Consider the following 27989-nt stretch of genomic DNA (forward strand, 5'->3'; position numbering starts at 1 on the left):
ATCTTATAATTTATCCTCAAATCATCATATGGAGGTCCCGGCACTTTCATACTAGCACTAATTTTGATTCAAAACTGTCAAAAATCTAATATCTAGAATGATTCATATTAATTTTTTTGAGAAATGTACAATTACTCCTCAATGTGAGAGATCGGCTGTTTCGTCAAAAATTTTGAAGTGACTTACGCTGTTTTAAAAAAAAAACCATTAATGAGGTAATAGAAAGTCCTTATTTCGAAAAGTAGACCATAGGTGAAGGAGAAACTCGTCTAAATGCACCGCTTTAGTTAGATACTTTGCGTCCTTTTAAAGGCTTTTTGGATGGCTTCTTGCACCCTCTTTAAACTCTCCGCAAATTGTCATATGATGTGTTAGGTGGTTAAATTGTGCATATTATCACATAAGAAGAAGTACTGATTGTAAAATATTTTTAAAACTCGGCGATATCTGGTGATAAATAGTTTTGGCCAGCTTTTCAGGTCCAATACCACAGTGTGCGGCGCGGCGGCAGGGTGGGACGGGGTGAACAGGGAGTTATACAACTTCACGAAACGATTAGCAAATCAGATCCACTCCAAAAATAGCCGCCACTTGTCGTCCGTTCCAGTGTCCCATCCTATTCTTCCATGTCCCTCTCTAGATCGCCAAATACGCACGACGACTTTCAGAGTTGTATGCGTTGTTCTCAAGACGTCTTTTACTCTGCTATATTTTTAAACTCGAAAAAGAACATTCACTGTCTTCTGAAATTGCGAATCGAATGTTTTCACTCAGCGAGGAAAAATCAATGGACATAGTGAGAAAATTATTATTGAGTTGATTTTTATTCCAAAACGACACAACGGGAATAATTGGGGAACAGTTCTTTCAGATTGCGTATCGCTTGACTGACCCGTAAGATTGTAGACATGTGCACGGGATTGTTTTTTATTGCAGTGATACCAGGGGCGGACTGGTAGTCAAAAAGTTAGGAGGAGACCTATATGTAAGGGCCCCTCCTGTCGTTTGGGGGCCCCTCTAAGAAGGTCCGGGGGCCCTGCCCCGGTAAATTTTGAAAATTTCACACTTTTTAAACACGGAGGCATTATTGAAGTTGGATTCTACAGTACTTGAACTTCAAAATAACCCATTCTCAGGATTCATCGGGGGTCCCTTCATCACAAATGCTTTTAGCGACCTTCCATGTCTCTTAGAGACAAATTTTCAAGGAATTCGGGGCCTTTTAGTGATTGAAAAGGATAAAAAAATTCCAACATTACGGGAAAAAAACGATGACTCGAAAAAAAATTCGCCACGGGGGCCCCTTCGGGACATCCGCGGCAAATTGTTAGGGGGCGATCGCCTCCCCGCCCCCATGGCCAGTCCGCCCCTGAGTGATACTGTTTTTTTCGCGAGCGGAAAGTTTGAATTCTTGTGTAAAGCACTCTGGTATAAATGAGGTGAATAATAATCGTTAGTTAATATCTCTATGTGTTAATATGGGGTATTTTTAGTTTGTATTATGTTCTGTTATTAGCTTATGATGAGAAATCATGTTACCATGGGCTTGATTATTTATCTTGTCTAGTAGTTTATTGTGCTTCTAAAACGGCAAAGCGCGCAAGCATGCGCGATTAGAGGTATATTAAGCTACGGTTCAGTGATACAACTATTCGTGCTTGATGGATGTCCGTGTTGCGTCTGAAAAATTGAAGGCGCGATGGCGCGAGGCGTGAACTCACTTTGCTCAGCGCTCTATGCCGCCAATGGAACGGCACTCCTATTCGGGAGAAAAGTTTAAAATACGAGGCTGGATTTAATCTCTCCTATATTCCCTGGTACGTTGCTCACGTAGTGATTTAAACGCCACTACAAATAAAACTAATGGAAACAGAGCAAAGAAAAGGGCGCGCGTAAATGACGGCGTAGAGATACAACTATTCGTGCTTGATGGATGTCCGTGTTGCGTCTCGAAAATTGAAGGCGCGATGGCGTGTGGCGTGAACTCGCAATACTTTGCTCGGCGCTCTATGCTGCTACTGGAGCGTCGCTCCTTCTCGGGAGAAAACTCTAAAAGTTGAGGCCGGATTACGTCTCTCTTATCTTCGGCTGTGTTGCTCACGTAGCCTTTAAACCAGCAGCACAAAAAAGACCAATGGAAATGAACACAACATGGAAACAGAGTAAGGGAAAGGACGCGCGTTGATGACGGCGCGGCGTAGAGATACAACTATTCGTGCTTGATGGATGTCCGTGTTGCGTCTCAAAAATTGAAGGCGCGATGGCGTGTGGCGTGAACTCGCAATACTTTGCTCGGCGCTCTATGCTGCTACTGGAGCTTCGCTCCTTCTGGGGAGAAAACTTTAAAAGTTGAGGCCGGATCACGTCTCTCTTATCTTCGGCTGTGTTGCTCACGTAGCCTTTAAACCAGCAGCACAAAAAAGACCAATGGAAATGAACACAATATGGAAACAGAGCAAGGGAAAGGACGCGCGTTGATGACGGCTCGAAGCTTTTCACGAAGTCGGTTCCACCGATGTCTTGATTTTCGAGAAAACTCTTTTGGAGTCCTCGCTGTTTTCTATTAATTCTTGAGTCAATGTCAAGTTTAAAAAGATTTTTGTTAAAATTTCCGAGTCAAAAGTTGTACAGTACACCAACTGTCCTCCTCCTATGGTTTAAGAACATACAATCAATATATTATCTGAAACTCCAAAAAATGACAGATATCATCACGTTGACTTTATGAAACTTGTTATCCATGAAGCTCTCACACTTTTCAAATTTTCTTTTGCAATATTTTGATGAAATTTAATTCCAATGATGTTAGTGCCCCAATATTTCGATTATTCCTGATTTCTCTGATTATAAGTTCATATATCTTTGGCACAAAATTGTTACTCCGAAAAAATGTACTTACAACATAAATGTCCCCTTCAAAGTGACGAACAATGGGCCCTTATCTTGTCAAAGCCTCCTATATACCAGCTAGATGTCATATCAGAGACTTCGACAAATGGCAAGCACAACTACGCCAGAATGAAGCACCTCGATAACACTATTCGTGTTCATAGTTGTCCTTGTAGCGTGTAAAAAATTGAAGGCGTTTTGAATTTCCTTGCCCGCGCAGCAACGCCTGCCTGCGGTGTCGCAAATCGAGATTAGCTTTCTGCAGTACTGCCGTGCTGAGAAAAAACGCCTTATCAGCCTTCAGGTGTTGCCTAATTTCCTTCAATAAAATGCCAATTTCCTGGAAAACTACTGGATATTTTTCCCCCAATTTTTCACAGAATTTTATTTGCAATTTAATCTACAGTATCTGAAAATTTAAAGGAAAAATATTCATTGCGCTCCTCAAAAATTAACATTTTATCGGAGGAAATTTGGCAACAATCGAATGTTCATACGGCGTTTTTCCATAGCACGGCAGAGTAGGACTTCCAACGACTCAGCAAGCACAGGTACGCGACCTGGAATAGGGGCTGCAATTCCGAGATCAAATCACCCAGAAACGGCTTTCGATAGCATGAATAAACCTTCCTGTGTTCATAACCACTATGCCCTCGATGCGATGCGATACCTCGATGCCCTCAGCTGACCTTTCATGAACGACGTGCGGCCAATCCATGCAGGAATATCGGAGTCTTTCAGCCAATTCGTCACTTTCATCCGTGATCTTACGTCTGAATGATATACAAGGACGTGGCCGCTTAATCGCACACACGAAAGCAAAAATTACTCGCCCCAGCTCTGTCGTAGACAATAATATGAGACCTCTCTACGAATGGTTACGAAATCTGTGGTTTTGATTGGGCCGAAAGTGTTGCAATACCCTCCAACTTCGCGTAAAGGGATAAAGAACCAAGTATAGTACGTGATGGAATTATCAAAAGGTAAAAATTTGAGATTTTCATTAAGAAAAGAAATGATATCTCAGCGCAGCGTGTACCCGACTTTCAAAATCCTTCATTGATGCGTTTCCTAATCGTTTGATCAGACTGTACCTTAACCTTACGTGGGTAAGATGTGTGCATTGCACAGAAATTGTTTCCGTTGGTTTATTTATTTGAAGACATTTAACAACACTAATGTGAATACCCATTTGTAAAGAGAAAACCCATATCGACTATTTTTGCCATTACCTACCTCAAACCTCATTATACAAGCATTACAAAACATTAGATACATAATCAGTAATTCTAGACCGTGTTATGTTCCTTCATAACTACCCTTCTTGCCTTTTTCTCACACACATTTTTACTACTCCATTCACTATTTTTGACTAATTCCAGCGCAACCCAAAATTTCTCCCGGGGAATTTTTTTTACGGGCGATCTGAAAGGAGGAAATTCCCAAAATAAATCAGTGCTCGGCGAAAAATTTCAATTGCTCCTTTCAGTGATGCATTTGATTTTGAGATAGAAGTACGACGTAGTGAAAACTTCGGTTTCAAAAACTTTGCATCTTGATATTGCGGAGTGACTTAAACGCGAGGTAGGAAAAATAACCAATGCAGCTTAAAAGCATTTAGCGGACAGCGGACACTGTTGGATTAATGTGGGATAAACACATAGGAGCATTAATAACAATGGTAATACATTTTTGAAATTAAGCTTGGTGCCTAACATTGAAGGTCATTCTTTTCGGTTTCGCTGTTTTTTAAATTGACATAAAGGTGCGGTTGATGGAGATGCTGGAAGTCGCCGTGTTTTGTCGGGACTTCGCATTGTCCTTTTTTCACACTGCGTATGGCGCTTGGTCTAAAGAGGAAGGGAAATGTGCATACAATCATTGCTTAACATTATGTTCTTAAAATATTGAAATGTTGGTATTTTAATCGAAGATTCGATATTACAAGAATGCGTCAAAGATATTTGTATGTGACTCTTTAACTCGAATTCTACGCATCTTCGGTCTGCACCTTGCATTCTCATTCAGTGGAGTGGCGTGCTTTGCGATTTATTGATTGATCTGCCATTTAAACCTATGGAAGAGGATTGGTAGACAGTTTGTACGCCACGAACACCTTAATAATCGATTCTCTAATACAGCTTCAAACTAGAGTCCCTTTATACTGAGAGTCAAGACAATTCGGCTCATGGATGTCACAAACGGGAATAAAGATTACAGAAATTGAACGTTTTTCGTAATCTTTGATCGGCCCATTCTCAAATGCCTTTCTCCGTTCCTCCTCTCATTCCGTTTGTTCCTTGCCGAACCCGTAATTCCCTGGTCCATTCCAGATTATAATCTTTGCAATTGGTGAAAATGTAATCTTTATTCCCGTTTGTGACACTGTGGAGGCCTAAAATACGGGAACCAATCAGAAATGGATTCAAATTGTCTTGACTCTCAGTATAAAGGGACTCTACTTCAAACGGGGAGCTGTCGATAATCGATCATTCCCGCCTCGCCACTGATCGTATTCACTCATCAACTCAACTCAATAGTGTCACGCATTTTGCCCAACCGTGTTTTGAAGGAAGTTCTCGGATGACGTAGGCCCTAGGCGGAGTTCACAGAATTCAGATTAAAAAGCGTTTTTGACGTCTATCTCACAATCATAACGGAAAAACGAGTTAGGTTGGGACCTACATGTTAGTGTCACTACGAGGTTAGATCAAATGAGCCACAAGTCAGAGGAGTGCTGGCACTAAACAGCTCGAGGCGTCACTAAAGAAGAAGTAGTGTCAAGCCTAAAGTGATTTGAGCGAGCGTAAAATATGAAACGCCTCGCTGGGATCGATCGGGTTTGCGTGAAACCAGCGCGTACCACCGCTATCGTGACTCCGACGTCTAATGGGTGAATTTCACTGGTAAGCGCAATGTTCTCGCGGCTTGATTAGCACTACTATGTTCAGTGCAAGTACTGCCTTCCGTGTTGAGCGTACAGCGTTAGACGCCAGCCCTCAAATCACTAAACGGCCATAGTGCTCAACTGTTTTCAATAGGATGAAAGGGACGTTGTTGTTTGTGTTGAGATGCATTCATTTATCGATCACTCCCTCAAAATCCATTTCATGTCAGTATTGAACTCGTTGCGTAGCTACAAAACCACAGAGCTCGATTATGGTCGAAATTTTCGGATCTTGTTTTAGTTTTCCTAAAGAGTATTTGCTTTTAGTTTTTGTCCGGAAGCGAAATTGATTCTCGTGAAGGGGGGGGGGACAAGTAAATGAATTTTTATGTGAAAAGAATGATCATATCTTTTGTAGAAAGTAAAATGCTACATAAGATTTGCATTGTCGTAAATACTGTGAGTACATGGCTCAGTCATGCTTTTGAACCAGAAATCTTTCCTATCAATTTTCGGTCGTGCCCTGATAACCTTCATTACTCTACCATACTCTACGGTCTCTACGTATACGTATATGGACTCTATAGTTTGTTTCTTTTGAGTCATCGGAATATCTTTGTCAATTGTGTATTTTTAACTTCTTTTTTTTTCTCTCTTGCGCTGAAGGAGTGAAGACAAGGAAGGAAATTAATGATTGGAGTTATAAATTATTTTTTCAAATTAATTTGGTCAAATGCAATTTGCCAAAGTAATCGGTCCATTTCATAACTTGATAAAAATCCTCAGTTTTAGTCCTAATGCGCACTGAAGATTTTACGATTTCACTCATACTTCTTCGTACGGAAAAAAATTAATTCAATGATTACTAAACTCAGTCTCACGTTCTATTGTTGGGACTTCCTTTTGAATTTGGGTGTCTAAAAACACCGCAGAGGTTTTGTGGTCAACGCCCAACTCCTTATCATAGCTCTGTCCAATCGTATGCTAAATTTTGCTTTACTCGCTGGCGCACTTACCATCCAAGAGTTAGATACTAGGTTTAATCCAAAAATCACGTTATTGTCAAGAAATCCTGATAGAGAGTTAAAACTGAAAATTGGTCGTGACTTTTAATACGTGGAACATTTACAAGGATGTTAATTTTGATTTCGCGTATCTTGTTGCGTGATTTTGGTTTTGCGTAAGGCAAGTTCAGATCCCTTCCCCATTCAGTTATCACATAAAACATAAAAGGCCCCTTTCATCATGATACAAAATTTCAACATATCATTGATATCTTCTAATTTTGGCAACGTAGCCCATTGACTTGCTAATTATTCACTTTACTTTTCTGTCCGAAGAAAGCGTGCGCGTATAGCTTCATTGGACCCAGCAGCTACATGACGCAGCTTCTCTTCTCATGAGAGAGGGAGGGTCAGGGGGCTGACGCAAAGATTCAAAGCTCTCCTTTGAAATACTGGAGGCGGAGGAGCAGGAAAGGACGCAAAAAATTTAATAGCAACAAAAGGAAGAGAGAAAGAAAAATGAGGTGTCAAACGGAGACGAAAACCCACGAGTGATGAGCGCTGCAACTCCGAATTTGAACAGTGACGGCGCGAAGGTGGGCCCCAACGCTGCCACATCCAAAATCACCGGAAGAATTATTTCGAAAGCACGAGGGGGCCTAAAGGTCTCGATAGACGATCGAATTCCCGAACCAATTACCATCAAAGTGTCGGGAGTCATCAGTCTTGAACTCATGAATTTGCTTAATTTTAAAATGAATACTTGGCAGAAATGTTTCCTGAGGCAGGAAATGATGAATAGTGGCACTCCATTCTGATCTCACTTTGAACAAAATAGTGCGGCCCGTCCGAATTTGATGGTAGATGGTGACCATCAGTCATCAGCATGTCTACTTTGATCGGAATTGTTTCGAAATTTGATCGTCTATCCAGGGCTTAACTTTGAAAATGAGTCGAACCATCGAGTATTTCATCCTGCAAAGAAACCGAAATTTGGTAAATTTGTTCGGCTCATCAAGGCATTACGTCACCCGCAGCTCATCATTCACCCAGTAGGTCTTGTGACTGTTTCTGCCTTAATTGTCCATCAGGTGTGTTGAAACCCAAAAAGTAAAAGTTTCCACCTGTCACCGAGAGGTAGTGGAGGGTCTGTCCTGATCTCTGGCCAATTCACACCTTCGGAAAATTGAAGTAATACAAAGCCTTCTCTCAAGACAGATCTGCAATGCCAGATCCAGTGGCGTGGCGTGAATTGCGATGTATCGATTGTTCTGCCATTTAAACCTATGGTAAAGAATCGATTGTTAAGGTGTTCGCTGCGAACACCCTGTTTATCGATCCTTTCCCATAGGTTTAAACGTCAGGACAATCGATACATCGCAAAGCACGCCACGTCACTGGCCAGATCGTGTGAGAGAAATGAAGACATCTGTTCGGAGTTGACGTAGAAAGCGCGAAAATGTTTGTCTTTCGGTTATTAGAGAGGTGTGATGTGTGAAGAAAGACCCAGTCCTTCTTATCCAAATCCAGGAGCTTTAAGGTTGCTGGACTGATCGGAGGTGATCAGGCGTCCCGGAAATAGGCAGCCTCGTGAGCTTGCCACACCTGACCTCAAGAAAATAGACCAATATCGAGCCTTTTTGGAGCTCTGTCCCCCCATATCGGAATAGATGGAGGCTAGATTTCTCAATTACAAAAAAAAGGAAATAAGCTAGGATTAAAGTTAATTCACCCCAAGTTATTTATAGTTAAGGAATGTAGAACTGGCGTTCACTGCCACCTTTTAATTTTCAAGTTGCTCTCCATTTTTTGTGAAATGTTGTAAATTTCAATCTCAATTTTAGCTGTTTCTCTCTGCCCCCTTCTCGCTCCCCTCTCTCCCGCGATTAAGTTGATACAAAATCCATTGATTGTGAATCATTGGCGAGGCGTGAATGATCGATTATCGATACTTCCCCACTTGAACCCATGGTAAAGAATCGATAATCAAGGTGTTCGCTGCGACTATTCCATAGGTGTAAATGGTAGATCAATCGATATCGCAAAGCACGCCATACCACTGTTGTGAATAACATGACTTTGGAGAGCGACGCGACGGAGCGAGCAGCCGGTGCTTGAAGCGCTTTGCTCGCTCGCAACTTGGCATTCGCATTTGCCTGACGAACCGCTCGCCCGCTCGACCGCTCGACACTGCGTACCGAATAGTGACAACAGTGACAACACGCGGGTTCATTGACACCCACCGCTAAACTTGAGCGCTCCTTTTTCATCCGCGTTGCCGGCTCCGGCCATATCGCAAGTTTCAAGACAGCGGGGCCTCGGGCCCTCAGGGTACACCTAGAATCAGATACTCAGTTTCGTCCCAATCTTGACTAGAGTCCCTTTAGACTGAGAGTCAAGACAACACCCCATCATGGAGTCACAAACGGGAATAAAGATTACAGAAATTGAACGTTTTTTGTAATCTTTGATCGGCCCATTCTCAAATTCCTTTCTCCGTTCCTTCTCTCATTCCGTTTGTTCCTTGCCGAACCCGTAATTCCCCGGTCCAAACCAGATTATAATTTTTGCAATCGCTGAAAATGTAATCTTTATTCCCGTTTGTGACATTGTGAAGGCCTAAAATACGGGAACCAATCAGAAATGGATTCACATTGTCTTGACTCTCAGTATAGGCACATCTAGAATCAGATCCTCAGTTTCGTCCCAATCTTGACGGGGAGCGAATCCGTTATATTCGGACAGATCTGCAAAAATTTTCTGTTACAGGGTTGCCACAGTCAGGGAATATCGGGAAACCGGGAAATGTCAGGGAATTTTAAGAAGTCCGGGAAAACCTGGAAATCTCAGGGAAAATGACAGAAATGTCGGGGGAAAATCGCCAGATTATCTTCATTTGCTTTCCCTGGTGAGTTAAACGTTTCGAGCAACAAATCAGGGTGTCTACAAGTCCGGAATTTCCGGAAAGTCCGGAAATAGTAATGATTTTTTAAAGGCGGTCCGGAAGTACTGAAAAAGTGCGGAAATTCCGCAAGAAGGTCCGGAATTTTTTTCATTTTTTGTAATTTTTGTCGCAAGTTGAGCGAGAAATTGAAATTTTTCAAATTTCGTCAATTGGAGGCACTGAAAAACTTTTCGGTTGTGGAGGTACTGAATTTCTTGGGAATGTACTGAAAAAGTACTAAAGAAGTACTGATTTTTGGTCAGTCTGTTTTCGTAGACACCTTGCAAATTTTTTCTTCAGTAAGCACGTGACGTTTTCAAAGAAAATCAAGCTTTAATACTTCATATGTTATTACATTGCGAATCGAGTCACCAGATTTTCCATTAAACGAACAGGAACTCATGTTTCCTAACAACCATCGAGTGAGTAAAAATTGGTAAAAAGATATTCTAGGTGGCGGTAGCCACCCCGGCCCAATCCAAAAAACTCCCCCTAAAAAATGACGAGACCAAATGAAAAAAAAAAACCGACGGGTGGCTGCTGCCTAACTAGTTATACACGAAACACCTCGATCGGGCTTTTCTGCAAGTGGTTGATTAACATGAAACCCATCATGAAAGGGGCCGCTGAGTTTGGCGCGGCCAATTTTTTTTTCTGTATAACAATCCATAAAGGGGGGGGGGGAGCAAAAGTACAAAGAGAAATTGAAGAGTGTCTTTGTTTCTCTCGGAACCAGGAGCGGCGCAGAAAGTGGGTTGCAGTGTTTTTGTACACAATACTCACAATGTTATGAATCACTGCACCTCCCAACAAGAACAAAAATAAGAGCGTTTAAGAGAATTATTCTCATGCCCCATATTTGGGACTCTAAAACCTCTTGCTCATGCAAGAATTTAAACTCCAATGTCCGATATTTTCAGTGAAGTGTTACTTTTTCATATTTTACCCAGCTGATCGTAAATTGGGTACAATGTAAAGTCATAATGCATGAGTTCTCCTCAGAGTTGCACACCACAAAAATAGCACATAACTAGTGTCTATAAGTTATATTTCACGTAAAAATTGCTTTAATCAGTATCGCCAAGAATTTCCTTTAATATTTAAATATTCACTCTGAGAAATTGTTTTGCTGACAGAACTAAGTATGAGACGAAGAAACCACACCGTGTGGGCTTGAAACGAGTTTGCAGCTAAATTTTCTGAGTCGACCGAACGAAAGCGGCAACTTTCTCATCAAAGAAGCATCAGACATTACGGCATCGCTAAGTCCAACTCAATTCCAGCCAATACCGCCAGCAACTCCACACGTCCTCACGTCCATACGAACTGCCTCCCCCTCCCATGCATATCATTCAGTCGTCGAAAAAATTAAAAAATCCACACTGTTTATAAATCACGGCTGAGAAAGAAATTTAAAAAAATGCAATGTTCTGTCAAACTTTGCTATGAGTGCAGTATTTTCTTCTAGAAAGCACACCGAAAAAAATGACGGTGAGAGGCAAAACTAAACCCAAAAAAAGAGATAGAAGAAGAAATGCTTGTTTATTGTGGTGTTTCAAAACATTAATGAGGCGGGCATTCAGATTTTGTGTATCATTCTTTATAAATTAATTCCAGTGTGTTCTTACCTAAAATTTCGTTCCCTGATCGAGAATAAATCTTGAGGCATTCAAAGAAATTTACAGCTCTGAAAATATCTGCCGTTGGCAGCTGCCTCTCATCCCCATAACTGAATTCATCCCTGAATATTACACACACACACATGCAGCACTACATTTGAACCCTCCGTTTTTTCTGTTACAGGATCAGCGGCAACTCGGAAGATCTCAGCGATCAGCAAAGTTCACGGTAAGATTGAGTGTGTGGACTCTTTGTATGATATCTCTTATGATCCCTCACCGGTCTACCCACTTTCCTCCATTTATATCAAGTTGTAAATTCTTCCCACGATCTCTCGTCGACAATTTTGCAAAATTGATCAACATTGGGTGAAACGTGTCAATTTATGTCAAGAACCATTCTTGCCGCTCTTTTCTTTTTGAACTCATCCGGTCGGATTTTAAAGTTGGGTCCAACAGGGCCGGATTAAGGGAGTGGGCACATGGGCCGCGGCCCATAGCGGCAAATCTAGGGGGCGGCAAATTTTGCAATTTTTTTAAATGTAGGTATAAAAAAATCGGATTTAGAAAAAAAGAAAAAAAAATACCAACGAAAAAAGGCGACAAAATCTCTAATTTCCTGAGAGTAATTTCTAATTTTGTCGTCTTTCAGTGATACAAGTGATAGCACCTTTAATTAGTCGAGTTAAGAGAGAAACCAAACACGCAATTTGGCCTGGAACGGCGCGACTTGGAGAGAAATGATGACGAGGACTTGAGATGAAAAGGAAAAGCCCTCGGCGCGGCGATCGATCGGCATGTAACACATATTAGCGCCTACAAGACTGCAAGAATACTTCACGCATTGCATCAAACACAGTGCGGTCACTGCGGTCAGCGTGAATCGGATAGCGCCTGCAAGAATGCGTGAATACTTCACGCATTGCGTCAAACACAGTGCGATCAGCGTGAGACGCATAGCGCCTACAAGACTGCGTGAATACTTCACGCATTGCGTCAAACGCAGTGCGGTCTGCGAGGCGCGGCGGCGGAAGTTAAAATCATTACTTAATCCACATTTATGTTTGTTCTTTCATTACTTTTCCGTTCATTTCTTATGAATGGAAGGCCTTGTCCACAAAGAGATAGGTTTACGAAACTAATATTTCGCGCAAAGTTCCGTGAACTTTTGCTAGTAGTGTTGACAGGGCTTTTCCAAAAAATGTGCCCAACACGAGTAAACGCGTCTTATGCACCCCTCCCCCGCTGGCACGTTCACTTGATGGTTTTTATTGATGTTTCAAAACGAATGAGAAGGGGGCGGCAAGATACAGGCGGCCCATGGGTTGCAAGTAGGTAAATCCGGCCCTGGGGTCCAATAATGTTGTGTCGGAGACCCGTGTCGCACGTTGAAATTACAAAAAATGAGGAGTGCATCACGGGCAAACCAAAGAGCTGAAATTGTCATCGATTATTCTTAGTCTGTAAGTGTTTATTTGGATACAATTCGTCTCATTTAGCTGCATGTGCTCTCAGTCTAATTGTTGTTGAATCGTAATATCGTTACATTATCGTTCGTTGTGTCTGTTTTCCCAATTCCTCCTCATCCTCTTATTCCTTTGCTTCTTTCTTGCTTCTCCGCATTCCTCCTCATCTCCTCTTCCTTTTCATTTTTTTTATTCCTCTTCGTCTTTCTCTACTCTTTTTTTTCTCCCTCTTGATTTGATACACCCTTATCGGACGTATAGGACGTGCTCCTGCGATCTGAATCCATCAAATTGTGGTAAAACAACTCTTAAGAACTTCTTAGTAGACTTAAAACTCATTTGAGTACCATCATGTTTCGTGCATATGACTGAACGTAGTAGGTTTTTCGAGTTGGTCATGAGGTGTCTCATAGGTGCTCGTTATTTTTGACCCGTTTTTTTGTGAGGTTGACCTCAGTGGCGTGGCGTGAATTGCGATGTATCAATTGTTATGACATTTAAACCTACAGTGAAGAATCGATTATTAAGGTGTTCGCTGCGGACACCCTGTTTATCGATCCTTTTCCATAGGTTTAAATGGCATAACAATCGATATATCGCAAAGCACGCCACGCCATTGTTGACCATTGTTGTTTTAACGAAAACGCCGGAGTGTGAGCATGCATCGGCAGGAACCGTAGGTTGGCGACGTGACGTTACCGCAGGAGCCGCGATGCGACGACGCTATACGCTATGATAGTGACCTCCGCCGTAATTCGCGTCTTACGTGAAAGGGAGAAAGTACGCGGCACATCGGCCACCGCTCACTCTTTGCTGAGTGTTGTGTAGCCGGTGCCCGCCAACCGCTGACGAGCCCCTGGTGTTCGCAAGTTCCTTTTTGTAGCTATTTTCCTCTTTTTTTTTATTTCTTATGTATCGACTTTTATATACATTTGAAGGTCCTCTCTTCCTGCGTGGCTGCCTTCAGAGAACCGTCCCGTGGAAATTGACAATGTTAAGTCATTTAAAGACAGCGAGCTCATTTAGAGACCATCATTTCCAAGACATTTTAGAATACCAGGTTGTCTACAAGTCCGGACTTTCCGGAAAGTCCGAACAACCGACAATGTTTCGTCATTTAAAGACAGCGAGCTCATTTGGAGACCATCATTTCCCAGACATTTTAGAATACCAGAGTGTCTACAAGTCCGGACTTTCCGGAAAGTCCGGATACAGCACTGATTTTTTAAGGGCGGTCCGGAAGTTCTGCGAAAGTGCGGAATTTCGCGAGAAGGTCCGGAATTTTTGTAATTTATGTCGCAATTCGAGCGAGAAATTCAAATTTTTGAAAATTTTCGAATTTCGTCAATTGGGGACACTGAAAAAGTACTGAATTCCGCCTTGAGGAGGTTCTGAATTTCTTGGGAATGGACCGGAAAAGTATTGTAAAAGTACTGATTTTTGGCCACCCTTTTTAAGTAGTCACCCTGAATACGGTTCGGTAGATTTCTTGGTATAACTATGACGCAAATTTAGTATCTAGAAAGAACTTCCAGAAGCTTTCGACGAACTTTTGAAGAACTTTCCCAAGAGCTCTCCGAGCATAGGGTTATGATAGAATAGACTGTTGTGCCAACAGTGCTACAAAATGGCATAGACGGTTTTAGTTTTTAGAGCTTTGGACTTTAGAATTTTTCATTAGAAGCGGAGACACTCCCTCATTTTTTCTTCAACATTCTGTCAACATCCTTTGATTGATCGTTCCCTTCATCTTCTCCTTGGAGAAACCTAATCAAGCACCTTTTTCGGCAGCTTTTCTTTCGTCATCCTGTTAACATGACCATGCTCTTTGGCTGTGACGTCGAATTCACTAACATTACATCTTTCTTGATCCGACGCGTCCTGTCATTGTAGTGCCGATCATTTCTAGAATTACCTGCTGACCTTCAGAAATAATACATCTCTGTTACTCTTAGAAGGGGGTGAAGGAGAAATGAGAGTGTCCACTTTTAGAGAGGTTTTGAGAGGACATTACAGCACTGTGATGGGTAGGCGTCGCCTAGCATTATAGAGCACCGTAAAACTGGGTTGTGCGTATGGTTTGTTGGTAAGCACAAAAATCCCCGAAAGTGAAAGTGATTACCTTCGGTATTTACCGAAGTACTTCAGAAGCCTGACCCAAACTTCGGCAGTTGAACCTCAAGTTTTTGGATGCGTGATCCGAAAACTTCAGAGATCCATATGACCTCAACTTCGGGTCCCATGCACGAAGTTTTTTTCTCTGTGTAATTGAGCAGTGCGTGCTGGGAAAAAAATACAAAATGCGGAGCGGAGTTACGGTGTTTTTGCAGAGGACGGGAGCATGTGTCGTCTTTGGGGCGGGAACCTGCTTGACTCGTCAAATGTCAGATGGCATTGTTGGAGCGCATGCAGGAACTCTCACGATGAGCCGGGCACATTGGGAGGCCCTCACACCTACGTGTGATCCAGTTTGAGGTTATGTCAATGGTCCAGCGCCGGCGCGGCGCGGAGCCGGGTAGCTCGGTGGCAGATGAGAAAGTCTTGTTACGTTCGTTTCACGCGCGATGACGCAAAGCGGCACCGGACGGAGCCCCAAGACGCCGAGAGCTCGCGCCCGCGGACTCGGCCCTCACCGGAGACGGAGATTTCTAATCGCAGGCATCATTAGAAAAGCCTTCATCTCCATCTACTCCGTCCAAAATTATGGGTTCTGATCTCTAATAAAGAAAAATTCACACGGAATGAGCAAGATCCGTAAACATTTTAAAATTGTAAAACTAATTCATTTGTATAATATTGTCAAAAATCTTTTTTTTTTCTTCAAAATTTCGTGCAATGCTTTTTTTGGGGTTCCTCCTGGGAGAAGGCGCAAAGAGTGCCCAATGCGAGGTTGGAGAGAGGGGATTAAAGCAGAAATGTTAACTTGCTTAATGCCCTAAGGTTTGTGGTTCGACAGAGAGCAGTGGAGGTTAGAAGTCGTAGAGCGCGAAAGAGTGCTATAAAGCGGCCTATATGTATGTATGTATTTTGTGCAATTGACTGGGTTGCCATAGTCAGGGAAAGCCAGGAAATGTCAGGGAATGTTCTAAAGTCAAGGAAAACCTGCGGAAATGTCCAGGAAAATGACGAAAGTGTCAGGGAAAAATTGTTAATTCACCTCTGTTAGCTTTCTAGAATGGATTTGACGTTCAGAACAGCAAAATCCTGGAAACTATTTCAAATTATTTCTTTTTGGCCGTAAGGTTTATCTTCAGTTGCGGGGGAATTCTACTCCAATGTATCAGAGAAGTGTCTGGGAATTTCATTTTCTAAATTTTTTGGCAACCCTGTATTGAATTAGTCCCAAAATTTTAAATTTTTTCACGTTGGATCTTGAAGGCCTGTGGAGGGACAATTTATACCAGTCGGGCCCTGCTAGAAATGCAGACTGTAATGTCAACGATACTTTCTAAGTACTTCTGGAAATCCTTTTATTTTCCCATTCCCAGACAGCGGCATTTCCAAGGGCATGGTATCTAAGATCTAGAGAGACCGATTACCAGGGAACATAAAATCCAAGTTCACGCCGTAAAAAACAGCTCTTTTGTTTCATGTCTCTTTTTTTTTAAATTCCCAGGAAATAAGTTCTTTCTCAACGCTGCTAATTCGTAAGTCGGGAGGATGGATCTCTCTCCTAATAAATTCTCTCTTTTAATTTGATGGATCCGTAGCTGAACGGTTTCATAAAATGGACGTATTCCTGCCAAACGGAACTGTGCGCATTATGGCGTGAGCCCTGTTATTCATCAGGGTGTCGAGCATCAGGATTTTCCCGATTCTATTAGGATTTGAGGTCAATCAGGATTAAATCCCGATTTCATCAGGATTTGAGGAAAAATCAGATGTACAATCTAATCAGGATTTGAGAAAAGTCGGCCGTTCGATCGGATTTTTTTTATCGAGCCATTTTTAAGTTACATTCGCCTTAGAACTTAATTCTTGAGTTCTGCTTTGAGATGCAGAAATTTTAATTTTTCTCTGAAAAAAATCAGGATTTGGAAAATTATGAAATCAGGATTTAGCAGTCAAAACTCAGGAAAAATCAGGATTTTATCAGGATTCCCCAAAATACAAAAAAAAACTAGACGCCTTGTTCATGTATTCTTATGGGTCTCGGGGCTCATGTCTTAATGCACATAGTTCCGTTTGGCAGAAATACGTCCAAATCAAAGGTTCTTCTCTCGTCTCACGTCATGAGTTCCATGGTTGCAGGAGCTTGGTGGAGGAACCTCTCCACATGCACGTGTACGTGTAATTACCAGTGAGGTACCAGTGTGGTCACTCTTGTTACCGCTCGGCTGTCTCGTCACAAGTGTTACCGTGTGAATGTGTGCACCACGCGTTTTCTCCCAGGAAACAAGCCGTTCTTGTCATTAGCTTAATCAGTATAATTTGCTCTCCCTCCCGGTGCGATGCGGCTGCTTCCCCCGCCATATCCTGTATCACGTTTTCAGCGAAGCGCATGCTCGATTGCATGTATCACTCAATCTCACCAGGTGATTCCGCGGTGACATTTAGTGTATTTATCCAACACTTCACATGTACGAATGAAAATCTTGTGAAGAAATACAAATTTCAACCGGATAATGGGCCTGTTGCAAGGTGCGGGGATTCGCGGATTGGTAACTGATTCCAATGGCAAGTTTCACGAAAAGAACGATGGTGCCGTTAAAAACTCTTCAGATCACCTCCCGAACTCACATAAAAAGCTGTTCTGGAAACCGGCGTATTCAACGCAGTCACCGCTGGAACGGATCCGGTACCTACACCTGTGATGTTACAGCACATGTCAAACTCTGTTGAATCACGGAAAAAACGGTTTAGTGCCCATGCCTGAGGAGTTAGGTCAAATAGTATTATGTTTTGGATAGGTCCCACCTTCGGATAAGTATCTAGTCCTCCCACGGGGGACTGGCCGGTATTTTACCCGCAGATCATAACTTTTGATCTGCCTCCTTGGGCAGGACCTCTGCACCTGTTTCCAGTGGCGTGGCGAGAATGATCGATTATCGATATTTTCCCATTTGAAGCTATGGTAAAGAATCGACTATCAGGGTGTTCGCTGCGAACACCCCATTTATCGATTCATTTTAATAGGTTTAAAGGGTAGATCAATCGATATATTGCAAAGCACGCCACGCCACTGCCTGTTTCGCGTGACCATTCGAAAATATTTTAAGTCTTGTCTGCGCGAATTGTTCTCGAGCCGAATTTTGTCTTTTATACATGTTGTTATGCTGACAGAAGAATGTGGTTGTTCGGACTATTTGGGATTCAGAAAATATTGTGAGCACTAAAAGAAGCATTAGCAATTCTATTAAGTTTTTAAAAGTTCTAAAAAGATTTTAAGCTCCGAGTAATCAATAATCTCGTTATAACACCTAAACTAATATTTTTCTAGGTATGTGAGGGAAGGTGCGTGAAGAGATCGTATAACCTATGGTTGTGGGGCCTCTGCACACGTGTCTGCTTCAGGCTGTGGGGCCTCCTTATGGTTGTGGAGCTTATCTTCCGAACTCCACAACCGAACGTTTGCCAGAAAGAGGCAGACATTTGGCCCTAAGAATGGTCGATTAGGTGAGGTCAGACTGTTTAAGCGTTTGCTTAGGTTGGATTAGATTAGGTTAGTGTTCTAACTACTCGCAAATCCCATTGTCCCACATCTATTGTCGCACAGGATTGTGTGCGTTTGGGCGTACTTTCGTTTCGCCTGCTAGGGCAATGAATTTCTCTCTTTTGAGCATTGAGTTGAGCTCAAAATCAGTGGCAACACGGGTGCGAACCAAGGCGGAAAGTGCAACAAACTTTGGCTGGCGGGACCGTGGACCTTGCGGAGATAAAGACGGCGCGGCGGCTAGCTGACGAATGATGAGCCCTCGGGTCAATAATTCAACGCTCACCGCATCAATGCACCGCTCCGTGCCATCGCCGCGCCGCGCCGCCGCCGCACGGTGGATCCAGCCAATGGTGTATTATGAAGGGCCGTTTGCAACCAAAGATACGAATGTTGACAATATGTAAGAAATATGAGCTCATGAAGATACATATGAACTTTTGCAATATATATAAATTATTAAACTGTCGTAATAAAGAAATGTGTAATTTTAAATAGAATCGTCTTAAAAATAGGTATACAGAAAAAAATCGTGCAACATTTTAGAATTGTGTAAATATATATGGAATCGACTTCGAAATATATATAGTGAAATGGACCCCTAGACAAGGTACGAAGTTCTACTGGATCTATCTGGCAACGGCCAGTGCCAGCCAGCGCAGTGTGGTCGTGTCATTGTCGCAGTGTGGCGCGCCTTCAATTCCAGCTAGCGGCAATAATGGCATCACCCATGGTCGATTAGTTATCTCTCAAACGCCTTCCGTAGTTAGTAGCAGTCAAATATAGATGGCCAGGCCACACGCAAAAAAACCTTTTTATCTCTGATATCAACGTTGCATATCTCTACTCGTGCTCTATTTTTATTATATTTTTTCAAAAAAACTTAGCTAAAGTTTTTCTTAAAGTTTTTCTGCAAATTTTCCTAAATCATTGGAAATATATTCACATATAATTTATACCTGGGAACCGTGGCAGGCATCCCAGGGAACAGGTTGCTATTTTAAAAACTTACCGTTTAAAAATATACAGATTAATATATTATTTTAATTCGATTCGATGATCAATCGATTATTGAACTCTCGATCATCCAACTACTCAACTAACCAACTAATCGACAAACTCTACTTACGTCACCTCCGAATTCGGCGAGTCCTAAACGCATTGTGCGACCACGGTATGGCTCTGGCGCGTGGTAATGGATACGGCACCGTAAAAGCATGACCGTCCAGTCTTGAACAACGTGATTATACTCAGAACGCGATACAGGTGCAGGTCAACCGCTCGCCGCTTGAGACAGCGCGACGCGGCGCGACCTCAGATCAGCCGCGGCTTGTCCCGGTCATGGTTTAGCTTTGCCTTAAAGTTGGCGCCTAATTCAAGGCGTCGGATTGCTCTCATTTTAAGTTCACGAAACCTCTCACTACGCTCAAGCCCCTACGCCCAAAAATATTAAAGGCACCCGCGTCTTTGCTTTAAGAAAATGATGGATCATACACATAGATCAAGGTCAATCCGAACAGGTCAGCCACTTTGCCATTCATTCTCTCGCCCAATTGTACAGCATGCATGGCGGAGAATGGACTCATCTCGAAATGATCTCAGAAGAAGAGCATTTGCATTTATCAGGGTTGCCACAGTCTGGGAATATCGGGAAAACCAGGAAATGTCAGGGAATTTTGGAAAGTCAGAGAAAACCTGGAAATGTCAGGGGAAGTGACGGAAATGTAAGGGAAAAATTGTTAGATCATCTCTAATTGCTTTTTAGAATGGGTTTGACCTTTCGAAGAATACATTTTGCCTGAACAATACGTTTTTCTAACCATCTGGCATCTCTTAAATTTTCAGGGAATTCACCAAAATGTGTCAAGGAATTTAATTTTCCAAATTCTGTGGCAGTCCTGAATTTTAAATTTTTCGCCGTCACTGCGCAGCACGCGGTCTCCAAACTCGTCTACGAGAATGACTACTGCTTTTGGATTGGTGGGTGGGAGCAACCGTACAAGGCATTACGCTAGAAAAAAAAACTCCGGCCGTGGTAGCTGTATTTACGGGCTACATAGACATACCGTCTGCGTCCCACGCTCAGAGGCCAAAAATACCGAAAGCTCTGGGCGTAGCACCCGGTACGGTCGGAGTTACGGCTCCAGCACCCGGAACTCTCGGCCATTGAGCCCAGAACGGACGGTATGCCTACATAGTCCGTAACTTTTTTCATTGTGCCAATATTGGAATCAGGAGAATGCAGCAGAATGTCAAGAACAGTGAGGTAAAGTCAAGGAATGGGCCGGATGCAATAATAACCGAAATATCCTGCTTTGATAAAAACGGTTTATGACGTCATCCACCGCGGCAATGACACCCTTGGTTTCTTCCACCGTGCTCTGATCAATCAGTGACACACATATTTACACTGGTTATTCCTACGTGAAACTCGGATGAAAGCAAGGTGGAAGAAACCAAGGGTGTCACTACCGCGGTGGATGACGTCATAAATCCAACTTTTCAAAGCGCAATCTCGGTTAATTTTGAACGTAGAAAGTTCCTGTTTGAGCAGGTCCTATTATTTTTAGCTAATTTAGAAGAATCAAGCATCGCAACATAATTCTGTGGCCAGCGCAACTGACCCATTGGGAAACGAATAAATGATGGAAACCTTGTTTGTGACGTGAGCTTGGTCTTTGTAAGATCGCAGCCTCAATGAAAAGCTGCGTAACGCTCAACTTTGATATCCTGGCGACGAGGAATGCGCTTTTCAAGGCTCTCCCCATCCGTGCCGTGGGCGTGAGATGAACAACACAAAGCACGAAGCCAAGTAAAGCGCCACTCCCGCAGTCCCGCGAGGCCCTCTTCGCTCTTCGGGCGTCAACTGCAGAGCACCGGGGCCTAGAGTACCTATATTGAGAGAGTATGGCCATTGGTGTTACCACCTCTGATTGGCTCAGCCATCCTAGGCTGAATGGAGCCCTTAGGACCCAAAATTGGCGGAAGCCATAAATTAATGTAATGCAAAATGACTCAAAATGTAGTTTTCTTTGCTTATCGTAACGAGAAATTTACCCAAATGCACTATTGCGACTTCTTTACATATTTTTAAGGCTAATCGTGTGCAATATTCGAGAAAAATGACCTTAGATGTAGTAAAGTTGGCAGCAAGTGCGGTTGGTGATAACCGTCAAAAGTTGGCAATGACCCCCCTCCCATCCACAAAAACCAAAACAACGCACTGCCATTTTTGGGTCCTAAGCCTCTCCATGGGGCCCAGTGGCCATACTCTCTCAATACAGGTACTCTACCGGGGACTAGTGTGGCGTTCTTTGCGATGAATCGATTGATCTGCCGTTTATACCTATTGGGAAGGATCGATCATCAGGATTACCTTAATAATCGATTCTCTACCGTACTTCAAGTGGGAAAATATCGATAGTTGATGATTGACGTCCATAGAGTACATGAAGTCGTAATGTAAATGGGAGAGCTGGGCCCATATTCTGGCCAATAACTTCCAAGCTCGAAGTGCGCTGAGCTTCGGTCACTTTCTTGATACATTTTCGATCCAAAATGGCAGTGTGAAATAGGTAGTAATTCCTAGAGAGAATGTCACAAACGGGAATAAAGATCACACCAATTGGACGTTCGCTGTAATCTCTGATCAATCCATTCCCGAATTCCTGTCTCCGCTCGTCCCACTCTCATTTCACTTGTTCCTTGCCGTACCTCTTATTCCCCGGTCCATTCCAGTTTATAATCTTTGCAATTGGTAAAACTGCAATCTTTATCCCGTTTGTGACACTGTGAAGGCCTAAAATACGGTAACCAATCAAAAATGGATTCGCATTGTCTTTACTCTCAGTATGAAGGGACTCTAGTAATAGAGGATTTGCAGGTGTCTGAAATTTGATGAATTTCGTGATTAAGTGGAAACTACTTGAGGAACTGAACACGAAGATACCCTTGGTTCATGAATTGAACATTTATTGGAGAAGATATGACAAAATGATCTAATCCGCCAAAATACGTGTGTTTTAACGGGAATGCCGCATTTTCTCACTTTTAGATCTATTTTTATACTATTTCCCATATCAGAAATTTTTTTAAAAAAAATTCTGTGAAATCAGCTCTTTAAGCACTTTCAGATGAACCAATGAGAAAATTGCATGCAAATTCTCCATCCCTATCTTCTTTGTTTACATCGGATGGTCGGGTCCCCGTGTATCAAAAACAATCGATTATGCATCGAAAAAGTGACCCGGCGTGACACAGGAATTTCGGAATTCGGGAAATGCTCAAAAGTGGCGCCAGCTCTCCCACTTACATTAAGACTCTATGTACTCTATGTTTACACCTAGCTCCCCATTAACCGGGGCCTCCAGGGCCCAGGAGTTGGGAACGCTCAAATCGGCAGCGAGCTCGATGTGAAGGAACAAGGCGGTCGGTATCGCGGGTGTTGTGTTGTGACAACATGACCCACTATCGCGTAACGTCCTGTTCCCTGTTCCCACTTCCCTTTCCTCCCGTTTATCGGCTTCCGCGGAGCCCTTTTAATGAGCGAAATTCGGCATCGCTCTCATTCCACCGAGTCCGGGAAATCTAACTAATGAGTTCTCGTAGCACTCCTTTGAGCTTCCGCATACCGAGGCGAGACTTGCCGTTCGTCAACAAACGTGAATACCATCCAAAAATTTACATGCACACTCTTGGAAATCTCGCAGTGAAATCCGGTGTGCAATTCAGGTGGAGTGTTCTAATTTAAGGGTACTTTAGAAGGCAACGTGGCTGGCAAGCCTAATTTTTAGGAGCCATCCATTTGGTGGTAGGTCTCGGCGAGGTTGCATCCATGCAGGTCAAAATATCCAAAATATGCAAGTGCCCAGAAATAAGAATGTCGAATGTCCATACTGTTGAATGTCCATACCGTCGAATGTCCAAGGATCTAGAATGTCCATTACTTAGACGTAACATGACCAAATGATCCAAAATGACCAAATTTGCCTGCGTTACCGTAATTTCGTAATTTATTTGTTTATGGAAATTATTATTTAAAGAACTTTCAAGGTTCCATCACACTCTGATGCTGTCAATTTGAAAGCTAAATACATCGTTGTTTTTAGCAGCAATCCAACGCAAACATGCATCAGAATGCTTCAATTCGTACCTTGTCAAGTGGTCCATTCTAGCAACTCTGCGAACCATTTCCCTCAATTTCAAGCACGCGTGTCGAGACGGATTGAACCTATGTAACCCATGACCCACCGTTATAGTAATTCTGAATTACGATCGGAAATCAGTCGTGAAACTTTACCTGGGTGTGCAGATTTAAATAGGCGATATGAATGCATTACGAGAGCTCAATTCGCCACCCCCCCCCCCCCTTATTACTTTTATGTATGTTATGTCATCCCCCCACCCACCACGCCAGACGGCAACGGGACCAGCATGCGTCACCCATTTATTTCTCATTTGGAGCAGGAGCACATTCTCTTTTTTTGCTCAAAGCTCGCGCACATGCTCCGGATCATTATGTTTAATGAAGGAAAGAAATCGTCCATCGAAACCGCCGCCGCGGCGCACAGTGGATCCAGTCAATGAGAGAAGTCGGACAAAATTTGGAGACTTTAAACGCCTAGAACTCCGTTTATATAGAACTTTGAAGTTCTGAAAGTAGCTCCATTGGTTTTCTCGTGAAATTTTCTTCTAAAATCAGGTGTTACAAGTCTGGAATTTCCGGAAAGTCAGGAAATAGTACTGATTTTTTAAGGGCGGTCCGGAAGTACTGAAAAAGTGCGGAAATTCCGCAAAAAGGTCCGGAATTTTTCTTAATTTTTTGTCATTTTTGTCGCAATTTCAAATTTCTGAAATTTTTCGAATTTCGTCAAATGAAGGTACTGAAAAAGTACGGAATTTCTCTGTTGGAGGAGGTACTGAATCTCTTGATGAGGTATTGAAAAGTACTGTAATAGTACTTATTTTTGATCAGCCTGTTTTAGTAGACACCCTGCAAAAGTACCCCTTTAAAAAAATGTGACGGAATAAACACCTAAATCTGCAGTTTTATTGTCGGTCGAAAATTTCATGTCCGACCTCTCTGATTGACTGGATCCACTGCGCGGCGTGCGCCATCAACTGTCGACACATCTAATGCCACATCGTCACGATGCAATCAAATTCAACGGGAGGAACTAACCCAGTTTCACTTCGCATGGAAATCTTTTGGGTGTGAGGGTCTTATCCATAGTCGTTGTTTGAGCAGCTCTTCCTTTCACCACGTTATTGGAAGGATTTTAAACATTCCTGTTATGTTCAGTGTGATTTTCCTGCGATTTTACCTGTTAAAAGTTCATTCATCTGGTTGCACTCCTTGTGTACAACAGACGTATTAATGCAGGGTTGAATGTTGCTCAAGAAGTGCATTGGAAATCGGAAGAGTTGGGAGAATTTTATGATTCGATCAGACAACAAATTTGACTCTCGGATTACATAAGTTTTTGTGTTCATGTCCAGGAACAGCACTCGAGTCATAATTTTTCCCGCCGCCCATTGTTTGACGATGTAATCTGTTTACTGTGCCGATGTTTGTCGGGTGTTCGAATTGTTGAGAGATGATTCTTGACGCGTTGCGGCACCCAACTTGGTAGACATACGTTTTCCAACGTTGCCTCTCTTCCCTGGTCAAAAAAGATACTCAAATCTCATATCAATTCATGGTTCTTTCTTTCTCGCAAAATCATTTTCCGAACAATTCGAGCAATCAAGAAGATTTCGAGAAATCAAGAAAAATTCTTAAAGATTACTTGGACGACTGCCCAAGAGATGGGCACAAACCTGGTTTTCTTCTCCTTAGGATGAATGAGGATTTTATGCTGTTGAATAGATTTGACGAGTCCTTTATTTTTTGTGATTTTTAGATTTTTAATATTTAAAGTTTACTGTGCTCGATACGGGATGACCTGACAAACAGGGCTATGCCCTGGTCTTTATTGGAAGAAGAGGAAGAAGAAAATTTTTAAAATCTCCAAAGACTGCTTTGCTAGTACCTGAACATGAATTTCACATAGCGTGAGGGAGTTGGATTCAAATCCCCGTGTTATTCTCTGACTATTCTGTTTCAATTCGACTCGATTTTTTTCAATGCGAAAATCATCCCAGAAACCAAACTTTTTGCCAGTGAAATTATTACCCGTAGTTTCTCATCGCAGATTCTTGCATACTGAGAAAAGTATATACCTTCTGAGATTAATATCGTTTAAATTGGGCGTGAAACACAATACTAACCGATTTGCATGTTGATTTTGCCACAAACATCCATGTAACGCAATACCGAGAAAGCTCGCAACTGACCGGAGGCACATTCAAAGTTTTACTCCACTTTTTTCTGAAATTAATTTTGTGCCATATTTCCTTTTGATGCAGCGAAATAATCCGCAAAGGAGTCCAGTCCAGAAAAGTCTAGAGTTATTCAAATTAATATCCATAGTTTTTTTGGGTGCGGCTTTGTGAGCAATGATCGTTTTAACGAAACGAAAATCATAGGTAACTTCCTTTTAATTGAATTTAAGTTTTATAGTTTTAATTCTTTCGTATAAGTATGAATTTAAATTTTTCTGAAGTTGGTCCTGTAAAAAAATATGTTAAAAGCAAAGTTACAGTCTTCAATCAGAATGAAGATTCATCAAATTATTCCAATTATACAAACTTTTTTAGCACACTCAAATCCATACGTGCGATAGAAGTATAACAAAGTTGGAGCCGAAAACACTGAAAGGTTTGTTCTAACGGTAAATTAAGGAAGCTGAGCTACCTTTGCGGTGTCGTAATTTTGATTTATTTTTCTCTTTTTCGGATCAAAGTGGCGCCGGCGGCGGGTAGCGCGTGGTATGACATTCAGTTTCGTTGTAGGTCCGTGCCGGTTGGCGAATCAAACAAGATTCCGCGTCGTGAATTATTCGTCATTTTCGAGCTGGCAAGTAGAGAATTTATTCCTTCTCTCCGTGCTCGCAGAGGCCCCCCGCTCCTTTGTGTCTATTCATTATTCAGCATCTGTTCAGCACAAGAGCAAACACCGGTGTGTGATCAAGAACTATGCTCTGAGTACTTGGCTTGCGGGCTCATGCAGTAAAGCTCGGTGCTTTCGTGGAAAATTACCACTGGAGGCCCTCGGTGGCGAAGCCGTTTATCTCGTTCCAAGAAGAGGACCATCGGGTAGGGTCAGACTCGAAGCTCATCAAATAGCATCTAGAGTTCATGCAAAAATCTTGAATCATTGAGAATTTCAAAAAATACTCATTGCTGAGACTAAACCCGCTTTTTCCTTAAGTTGAACTTTATTGATGAAATGAATTCCAAGGTTTCAAAATTGATTAAAAAATTTCAATTTCTCAGAAGAATATGACTGCACAATTTTCGTCCTAAATTTTGTTACGTTCTTTCGACTGGAAGACGACGAAATCATCAACGTTCGACCAATCATGATGAACCAATCGGTTGAGTTAGGCTCCTAAAAAATTGTTTTTTCCCTCTAAAAAACAGCGTTTGTAAACTCGTCAAGAAAAATTTTTGCTAGCATACGTAAAAAATTATTTTATCACAAAGGCTAATTTGATCCCGGTAGACTTCGGTTTTTGGCAGGCCTTTGGAACAGGGAAGGGGAAGTTACTAACTTTCCTGCTGACTCGGAAAGACACCTCACTGACGTCGGGAGCGAAGCACTGCGAGTTCACACCTCGCGCCACCGCGCCTTCAATTTTTTTGCTGCAACACGGACATCCATCAATCACGAATAGTTGTATCTCTGCGCCGTCAAACGGAAGCAACACAATATGGAAATAGAGCGAGGGAAAGGACGCGCATTGATGACGGCGCAGCGATACAACTATTCGTGCTTGATGGATGTCTGTGTTGCAGCAAAAAAATTGAAGGCGCGGTGGCGCGAGTTGCGAACTCTCAATGCTCCGCTCTCGACGTCAGTGAGGTGTCTTTCCAAATCAGCAGGAAAGTTAGTAACTCCCCTTCCCTGTTCCAGAGGCCTGCTAAAAACCGAAGTCCTGTACCTGTATCAAATTAGCCTTTGTGATAAACTAATTTTTTATGTATGCTAACAAAAAGTTTTTCTCGACGAGTTTACAAAGTTTGTCGTACACCGTTTGTCATATGTGTAGTGGTGCTACAAGTGCTGCTTAAGCAATACAGCCCGAAATAGGAGAACGTATTCGGGCCTCGTATTCTAAATTTTCTCCCGAATCTGACAAAGTGACACCTCATTGGCAGCATAGAGATTGCAAGCTCACGCCTCGCGCCATCGCGCCTTCAAGTTTGCAGCTGCAACACGGAAGTCCATCAAGCACGAATAGTTGTATCTCTGCGCCGTTATCTACGCGCTTCCTTTCCTTCGCCCTATTTTCATATTGTGTTTGTTTCCATTTGTCTTACTTACACGAGTTAATGAGTCGCAAGAAGCGGGAGCGGAGCCGCTTCACCCGCTTTCGTTAGAAGGTCTTTTGGGAGAAATTTTCGAGTTTTGGAGAAAATTCCAT

At 42.4% G+C, this 27989-nt stretch overlaps 1 protein-coding gene across 1 annotated transcript in view; it reads left to right on the forward strand.

Moving 5' to 3' along the window:
- Positions 1–27989, forward strand: part of ced-6 (PTB domain-containing adapter protein ced-6) — a 96436-nt gene that overhangs the window by 3706 nt on the left and 64741 nt on the right. Inside the window, exon 2 of the mRNA XM_072302826.1 lies at positions 11528–11572. The gene's annotated coding sequence lies outside the window, so the exon portion shown is untranslated. The remainder of the gene's footprint in view (positions 1–11527; positions 11573–27989) is intronic.

The sequence above is a fragment of the Bemisia tabaci genome, chromosome 1, assembly GCF_918797505.1.
Source record: "Bemisia tabaci chromosome 1, PGI_BMITA_v3".
Taxonomy (NCBI): Eukaryota; Metazoa; Arthropoda; class Insecta; order Hemiptera; family Aleyrodidae; genus Bemisia; species Bemisia tabaci.